At 41.6% G+C, this 6032-nt stretch overlaps 1 non-coding gene across 1 annotated transcript; it reads right to left on the bottom strand.

Annotated features, from left to right (window-relative positions):
- Positions 1-1659: 1659 nt before the first annotated feature.
- On the bottom strand, positions 1660-1767 carry LOC114118161 (U6 spliceosomal RNA). Its single transcript, XR_003591704.1, has one exon. It is a non-coding gene; the product is annotated as a U6 spliceosomal RNA (small nuclear RNA).
- Positions 1768-6032: the final 4265 nt, after the last annotated feature.

Here is a 6032-nt window from a genome sequence, read left to right on the forward strand (position 1 = left end):
CATCTTCAAAGTGTTATTCCCTAGAGCCAGGGGAGGAGTTTGGAGTCTCACAGAGGATGCAGTCTTCGGGATTCTTTATTTAACTTCTATGTAGAGTACATCAGGAGAAATGTTGGGCTGGATGCATCACAAGCTGGAATCAAGATCACAGGAAGAAATAGCAACAACCTCAGATATGCAGATGATACCAGTCTAATGGCAGAAAGCCAAGAGGAACTAAAGAGCCTCCTGCTGAGGGTGAAAGAGGACAGTGGAAAAGCTGGCTTAAAACTCAACATTCAGAAAATGTAGATCATGGCATCCATTCCCATCACTTTATGGCAAATAGATGGGAAAAAAATAGAAACCATGAGAAACTTTATTTTCTTGGGCTCCAGAATCACTGTAGATGGGGACTGCAGCCAAGAAATTAAAAGACACTTGCTCTTTGGAAGAAAAGCTATGACAAACCTAGACAGTGTATTAAGAAGCAAAGACGTCACTTTGCCAACAAAGGTCCGTATAGTCAAAGCTGGTCTTTCCAGTAGTAAAGAACGCCCAAGAATTGATGCTTTTGAACTGTAGTGTTGGAGAAGACTCTTGAGAGTCCTTTGGACTGCAAGGAGATCAATCAGTCAACCCTAAAGGAAATCAGTCCTGAATATTCATTAGAAGGACTGATGCTGAAGCTGAAGCTCCAATACTTTGGCCATCTGATGTGAAGAGCCGACTCCTTGGAAAAGACCCTGATGCTGGGAAAAGCTGAGAGTGGGAGGAGAAGGGGGCAACAGAGGATGAGATGGTTGGATGGCATCATCAACTCAATGAGTTTGCAAAAAGTCCAGGAGACAGTGAAGGACAGGGAAGCCTGGTGTGCTGCAGTCCATGGGTTGCAAAGTTGTACATGAATTAGTAACTGAACAATAACAACAAAGGGGAAAGTATAGTTACTTGGGAAAATGCCAGCAACTCCAGTTGGGCAGAATTTTCAGGTGATTTTTCCATCATCAGAAGCGTAACCTAGAAAAGTGAGCAATAGTGGCCATAAAGTCACAATGAAGCAGATTTCAGGAAATGGAGAGTGGGTCAGAGTGAGGATCTGAAGCAAAAAATCTGAAATGACCCTCCTCATTTATGATAACATGAAGCATTTCAGGGTCATGAGAAGGATAGGAGTTAGAAAGGAACTGCAAGGAGCAGGAATAACACAAAAATAACATCAAAATAACTCAGGTCTACAAATTGATGATTGCACAAGGAAATACATTTCAGACTAAAAGGGAATGGGAATGCTTGGGCAGTGAAACAAGAATGAAAGATCTGGGATGAACCCCAAGACTGGTAATGAGGCAGGAGATAAATAGACCCCAGGATGAGCAGCTGGAGTTTGTCTCCTGTGAATAGATACTCCAAAACCATGGCACGTCTTCTCTGTTGGGAGAAGCTCAGAGGTGGGGTGCAGTCACTGCCGGAGAGGCTGCACAATGCAAAGAGAGGGGAAGAAATAAATACCCTGGATATTACATTTTCTTCCTTGATGTATTTTTTAAAGAGAAAGCAGGATGGTTTAATTTGCAGAGCCTAGTTATCTGTTCTTGATTACAGCATTCAACATGTAAATTCAAGTCACCTCTTGGTACACAAAGGGCCCTCTTCTACTTTCTTGGGACAGTTAATCCAAAATATATGGAATGTTTCATGAGTTTGTGTGTCATTCTTGCATGGGGCCATGTTAATCTTCTCTGTATCATTCTGATTTTAATATCTGTGCTGCTGAATCGCGAGCACTTCTTCCTTGATTTTAATCTCCAGCATTTGACTAACTAACTGAAACTAGTGGGAGGCCAGCTAATAAAGATATCTGGAAAATGTAGCCTGCAGGGGTAAATCCCATTAGGTCAGAGCAGTGTAGGGGAGGGACCAGGACACTGGCCAAGGACTGATCTGTACATCCACCCATCCTCTCCCATGGGTCCAGTTCGGGAGACCAGACATGAAACTGGACAGAGGTTATTTCTGGCTGAGAAAAGTCAGCAAGTATGACCTGATACACAGATGTGAGCTGTAGTGAGGGAAGTACCTAGGAGACAGAGACTCTGTCCGTCTGAGCTTCTGTGTTCTGCCTCTCGCCATGGCCAGAAGAGAGAGAGTGTTTCAGTCCACAGACCCAACCATGCAACTCTTGCTGTTCAGTCGCTCAGTCATGTCCAACTCTTTGCGACACCATGGACTGAAGCATGCCAGGCTTCCCTGTCCTTCACTATCTCCTGGAGTTTTTGCAAACTCATGTCTATTGAGTTGGTGATGCCATCCAACCATCTCATCCTCTGTTGTCCCCTTCTCCTCCTGCCTTCAGTTGTTCCCAGGTCTTTTCCAATGAGTCGGCTCTTCACATCAGGTGGCCAAAGTATTGGAGCTTCAGCTTCAGCATCAGTCCTTCTGATGAATGTTTAGGGTTGATTTTCTTTAGAATTGACTGGTTTGACTTTCTTGCTGTCCAAGGAACTCTCAAGAGTCTTCTCCAACACCACAGTTCTAAAGTCTAAATTCTTCGGTGCTCAGCCTTCTTTATGGTCCAATGTTCACATCTGTATATGACTACTGGAAAAACCATAGCTTTGACTACGGCTCCTCCAGGACCCTTCAATTCTGTGGGGAACTGTAAGAGAAGGTTATGGGCTAGGACTACAGAGAATTCACCCTAGGGAAGACAGACAAGGCCAGCCTCCCTTGGGATTTGGGGGCTTAGATGTAGATCACCTGAGGAAGAGCTTGCTCACCTAGATTCAGATGATCCACAGGTGAGTATGAAGCTGGCCCCAAGAGGATCCCTTTAAGCAGAGTCAAACCCAGGGGCTATAAATCACCTTGCTCTACAGAGATAATAGTCATCTGAGCAAGGGGAGAGAATGAAATGGAAGAAACAACTGTGTTGAGAAGTGGCCTTGGATTTTCAAGGCACAGATAATAATCCTAAAAGGCAAAAGGAAAGGAGTGGGTATGGAAGTGTGGAGGGCAGAGGCGAAGAGAGGAAACCTTGGCAAGATTTCATATAAATATAAATCCAATTAAATATAAACATAAATATAATTGTGTTTGTGTGCATATGTGTATACATTATAATACATACATCATCAATCTAAATAAACCTAGGAAGCAATAAGCAGGCAGAAAGCACTTATTTGGGATCAAAGACTTGCAATTTGGGGCACACAAATTCAAGGAGCAACCAAACCGTGTCCCACATGGGAGTAAAAGTCAGGGGGTTTTAAAAGCAAAGAAGGGAGATTTGCATTACAGAGAATTTTCACTGGAGTTGGAGGCAGGATCTAGTGTTGGCTGAACATGCTTGACTGCTAAGGCTATAACTAGAGGGTGGAAAAAGTTCGTTGTTGTGACAAGTCGCAGGTGTTCTTGCAGAGTTCTTGAAATATCTGTGGTTGGCCCACTTGAAAAGTTCAAGATTCCACCTGGGTGGGGATGTGTATAAGGTCCATCCCCTTAATGGCCTCCTAGCTCCATTAAGGAAAAAAACACTCTTGACATAAGTGACTCCATTTTATTTCACATTTCACAACATCATATATATTCTCAGAGTTGGAAATGCCAGAATGATAAGCAAATAGTTAAAAGCTTTAAAGACATAAGTTCAACTTTATTTATATAAGTAAACAAATTTATTTATACATTTAAATTTTTTATATTTATATGAACTATATTTATATAGTTCAACTATATAAAACAAAAAACATTTACCTTGGATAGGTAAATGAAGTCAGAAGACAAGAATAAGCCAGGAGAATATATTTACTTTGGATAGCAAATCCAAGGTAAATGAAATCAGAAGACAAGGACAAGCCAGGAGAATATATTCATAATCCTACTATAGACTAATGATTGTAGTTCCTATATAAAAGAATTATCTAAATTTTTAAGAAAGAAATATACACTAATAATGATGAGACAGATATGAACAGCCATTGAATGGCAGAATTGTGGAAAAGATTGTTGTTGCTCAGTCATGTCCGACTCTTTGTGATCCCATGAATTACAGCACGCCAGGCTTTTCTATCCTTCACTGTCTCCCAAAGTTTACTCATACTCATGTCCATTGAGTCAGTGATGCCACCCAACTATCTCATTCTCTGTCATCCCTCTCTCCTCCCGCCCTCAATCTTTCCCAGCATCAGGGTCTTTCCAATGAATAGGCTCTTCACATCAGGTGGCCAAAGTATTGGAACTTCAGCATCACCATCAGTCCTTCCTATGACTATTCAGGGTTGGCAGAACAGATTAGAATGGAAAGTAGTAATCATTATGAAACCTACTTAAAAATACTTCACTTTCATGTCTATAATGAGAAATTCTAGTTAAAACTATAATGGGTACATTTTTAATTGGTAAGATAGAAAGATCCAAATCAGTGCTAAGGCACACTGCTGTTGAGGTTGGAGAGAAGCAGAGATGAGTCACATTATGGGGGATGGTGATGCAAATTGGTACAATCTCCTGGAGAGTCATTTGGCCACACTCTATTCTATCAACACTGGTAATGTATGTGCCCTCTGACTGAGGAATTCAAATTCACACAGACATTTTAGCAGACAGGCATACCTTGGGGATAGTTCAAGTTCACAATAAAGCAAATACCTCAATAAAGTGAGGCAAACAATAATTTTTATTTTTCCGGTGCATTAAAGTTATGATTACACTATATTTTTACATCACACAGTGCAGTGAGTGTGCCATAACAATATGTCTCTGAAAAAAAAAAAATGTACAGGGCTTCCCTGGTGGCTTGGTGGTAAAAAATGCCCCTGCCAATGCAGAAAACACGGGTTCTTATCTCTAGTTCAGGAAGATCCCACATGTCACAGAGCAACTCAGCCTGAGCACCACAACTACTATGACTGTGCTCTAGAGCCTGGCAGCTGCAATTACTAAGCCCATATGCCACAACTACTTAAGTCCACACACCAAGAATCCATGCTCCACAAGAAGAGAAGCCATTGCAATGAGAGAAGTGCAAACACCACAATGAGAAAATAGCCCTTGCTCATCTCAACACCTCAAGGGCTGATGCTGCAGTCCTTGCAGCAACAAAGACCCAGTAGTGCCAAAAATAAGTGAAAATAAAATATTTTTTAATGTACAAAACTTAATTCAAAAATACTTTTTTGCTAAAATATGCTAACCATCATTTGAGCCTTCAGAGATTTGTAATCTTTTTAATAGTAACATCAAAGATCACTATCACAGATCACCATAAAAATATAATACAAAAAATTGAAATACTGCAAGAAATACCAAAATGTGACTCAGAGACATGAAGTGAGCAAATGCTGTTGGAGAAATGGCGCTAACAGACTTGCTCTACACTGGGCTGCCCCAAACCTTCAACTTGTTTTTTAAAAAAAAAGCGGGGAGCAATATCTGTGAAGCACAATGAAGTCAAGAACAGTAAAATGAGAAATGCCTTAGGCCTCTAAAAAATCACCTCATTAACGTCACACAAGGTTCTTTAAAGGCTCTCGTTACTAAGGAAATCACGAAGCTTTTAGGAGTTCTCTGTCAAGTTCTGCACCTTTGGGCTCCCGACAGATCTCTGACTCCCTGGGTAGTCTTGACAAGGAAGAGGCCAGATAGTGAGAAAGGGGCTTTAAATCAGTGTGAAAAGTACAGAGAAAGGATATTTTTCAGACTATGCAATGCTATTTTTCTCCTAGAACTATATCTACACACCTCTTTAATTGGTCCCTCGCCAATGGGAAACACCACCAAGACTTCAACTCGATTGCCTGGTGCGTTCCCTGGCTGTACGGAATGGAGAGTTTTTGAAAATGGCGTCCGCCTTATATAATCCTTACGGGCGCGGCCATGTTCTTCTCTCGATACCGTCCCTGAAGGAAAATGAACCGCGGAATAGACCAACGGACTTCATACGCCATGATAACTATTGGCAGACAGTGGCTTCCAAGGTGCTAGTAAGCATGAGCAACATTCACAAACACAGCCTCCCAAATCCTGACAGGAATTCGAATCGGAAGTGGCCC

This window comes from Ovis aries, chromosome 14, assembly GCF_016772045.2.
Source record: "Ovis aries strain OAR_USU_Benz2616 breed Rambouillet chromosome 14, ARS-UI_Ramb_v3.0, whole genome shotgun sequence".
NCBI classification, from domain to species: Eukaryota; Metazoa; Chordata; class Mammalia; order Artiodactyla; family Bovidae; genus Ovis; species Ovis aries.